The sequence below is a fragment of the Sceloporus undulatus genome, chromosome 2 (assembly GCF_019175285.1).
Source record: "Sceloporus undulatus isolate JIND9_A2432 ecotype Alabama chromosome 2, SceUnd_v1.1, whole genome shotgun sequence".
Classification (NCBI taxonomy): Eukaryota; Metazoa; Chordata; class Lepidosauria; order Squamata; family Phrynosomatidae; genus Sceloporus; species Sceloporus undulatus.
Genome location: NC_056523.1, coordinates 39,987,766 through 39,990,520, shown reverse-complemented (window position 1 = coordinate 39,990,520; position 2,755 = coordinate 39,987,766). Strand labels below are relative to the sequence as shown.

General features: G+C 52.6%; 1 protein-coding gene across 5 annotated transcripts in view; it reads right to left on the bottom strand.

Moving 5' to 3' along the window:
• The window catches only part of CHL1 (cell adhesion molecule L1 like), a 313,645-nt gene extending 311,522 nt beyond the window's left edge, over positions 1-2,123 (bottom strand). For 4 of the 5 annotated variants that reach the window (XM_042452044.1, XM_042452047.1, XM_042452046.1 and 1 more), the window contains exon 1: positions 171-423. The gene's annotated coding sequence lies outside the window, so the exon portion shown is untranslated. Of the gene's footprint in view, positions 1-170; positions 424-1,723 lie in introns of those variants that run through there. The other variant, XM_042452045.1, reaches the window with a different exon arrangement.
• Positions 2,124-2,755: the final 632 nt, after the last annotated feature.

Sequence of the window (2,755 nt, the reverse complement as noted above, 5' to 3'; positions counted from 1 at the left end):
AAGATCATGGAGGCGGTTTACATATTAGAACTCCCTGCAAAATCCTCCAAATCCCTCCTTTTCGTCCCCTAAAAGAGAATTAAACAATGCAATATTAAAATAATCCACGCCATTGAGATCATCTGCGCCAGAGTACTCCGAGGAGCGTTAGGCAGAGGGCAGTCCCTTACCTGGGCAGGTGGATGGGCTGCCAGGGGCACGGCGGGCCTCCAGGAGGCAGCTTCGCTCTCGCTCTCTGCGGGTGTCTCTGTGTGTGGGTTGTGTGGTGTTGTGTGTCTGTGGAGTCTCTGGCTGGAGAAAGAGGCAGGACCTGGGCGAGGAGACTGTCCCACTCCTCCTGAAATGAAGCCCCAGAAAAAGGGGGGAAAGAAGAAAAAGAGGAGGAGGAGGAGGGAGGCAAAGAGAGAGGAAGGAAGAAGACTGCGAAGAAGAAGAAGAGGAGGAAGGCAAAACAGAGGGAGGAAAGGAAGGAGGGAGAGAGCCAGGGAAGAAGAGGAGGAGGGAGGCAAAAGAAAAGGGAGAGGAAGACAGGGAAGAAGAAGAGGAGGAGGAGGAGGAGGGAAAAGAAAAAAAGAGTGGGGAGGAAGACGGGAAGAGAAGAAGAAGGCGAAACCCTCTCAGCGCGCGGGAAGGAAAGAAGGCAGCAGGCAGGAGGGTGCCTTCTTCGTGACTGGCATCAATATCTCCTTCGGCAGAGCTTCCAGGGAGCCATGGCAACCAAACCCGAAACCTCCCAAATCTCTCCCAGCTCTGCACACTCACTCACTCACCCACAGAGACACACAAACACACAGCCCAGAGCAGGGACGGTGTTGCTGCTGCCTCGGAGGGGAGGGCCAGAAAGGCCCAGGGTCCCCGGGGAAAGGGGCTCTCTCTGCTGGAGGCAGCAGGTGCTCCTCTGACTTGTGGAAACCTAGAATGGTGGCCCAAAAGGATGGGGGGATGGATATATATATATATATATATATATATAGAGAGAGAGAGAGAGAGAGAGATTGGGTGATGTGTTTGTGAATTGCTCCCCACAGACACACACACACATGCCTTCACACACACACAAAGAGAACGCTATTGTATTTGGTTTCGCTTATTACTGCAAACAGCCAGCCTGTTCAGCCGGTGACAACTGGGAAGGAACTAGAGAGAGGTGTCACACACAGAGAGAGAGAGCCGCCCCCAGCCCGAAATAAAATAACCAGCAAAACAGCTCCTTTTCCAGGCAATATTGGGTGGCATGGGCTGCTTGTGAGTATTGCTTCCCCAACACATGCCCTAACACACACACACACACACAGAGAGAGAGAGAGGCAGGGTGTGTGTGTGTAGTGGGTAACAACTGTGGCCTCCCTCCCGCTTAAGGTGAGACGCTCCGCTCTGGGCCCCACAACCAACTCCAACTCCCTGAATTCCATAGCAAAGAGCCAGACAACAAGTTAAAGCGGGTCCAAACCGGGTTATTTCCCCAGTGTGGATGCAGAATCTTCTCTCTCACACACAGAGAGAGACACAGGTAGGGACACTCCCTCCAAAACCAAGTGCGAAGCCCAGGCATGGCAGTGATGGGGACGGTGAAGTGGGTGCCCACCCTGATCTCCTGCATGCACAGTCCCCCACCCACCCAGTGTGTCTCTGGGTCTTCTTGCCACGATGCTGAAACACACACACACACACACCAGCAGCGTTACCAAGAGCAACCAGAAGCTCCTCTGGGAGCCCGCCTTACCTTGAAAAAAACCTGCCCGGTCCTTCTCCTTCCAAAGCTGCAGGGGAGAAAAGGAGGCGAGAGGGGCTTCAAGAGCAGGACACTGGGCAGCAAGAGGGTGGCATGGGCTGCTTCCTCTTTGGCACAGCTGCCCTCTTCTCCCTGGCAGGCGCACACACCCCTTTCCCTCCTCCTCCTCTTCCTCCTCCTTAGGCTGCTGGGGATGGGAGTGCCTTCCTGCCAGCTGCCTTCTCCCTCTTCTCCTCTTCCTTCTTTGCCTGCTGCCCAAGGGCAAGGTGCTGCCAAAAGTCCAGTCCTGGCATGCTCTTTGATTCAGACAGTAGTGCCTCCCAGCTGCATCTCCTGCCTGCTCAGGTATCTCTCTCTCTCTCTCTCTCTCTCTCTGCCTGCTGCCACTCCCTCCCAGCTGGATGTCCCTGGAAAGCAGGCTGGGAAGCACCTGAGAAAGTGGATGGCTCTGAAAGGCTCTGGTTGGAGGAAGAGGACACCACCACCCCATATAGCCAAGAGGACCAGTTGTGAATACCTGCCCCCTCTGTGAGCAAATATTAGGCATGATAGATATATTTTTCCCTTTAGGAAATCTCATCTGCAGACTGACAGTGTGTTTTCCTTTCCCCTTTCCCTTTCCTTACCTTTTTAAAAATGCATAAACTCCTTATTAGTTGAATTCTGCCAAGGTATGTCCAGTGAGAGGGTTCAGTGCGACCAGAGCTCGTCCTCCTTTCCCAGGACACGTCCTCCATTCCAAGTTTCTGCCCAGGAGGAATTTCAAAAGGTCTTCCATTTTTAAGAATGAATTCAACAAAGCATGAATTTATATCTATTGTAGTGTCTTAAGCTTTTATTTGGTAAGGCCCTGCATTTTTCTTGAATGTCCTACATTTTGTGGGGGCCGTGTCTTCCTTTGTGGTTAGGACACCTGACCACTGGAATGCACTGATATCTCCATCTGTCTACACAACTGCCAACGCCATACTCCATGGCCTCCAGAATCAGGGTGACCAGATGTTCTCCTTTTCCAGGACATGA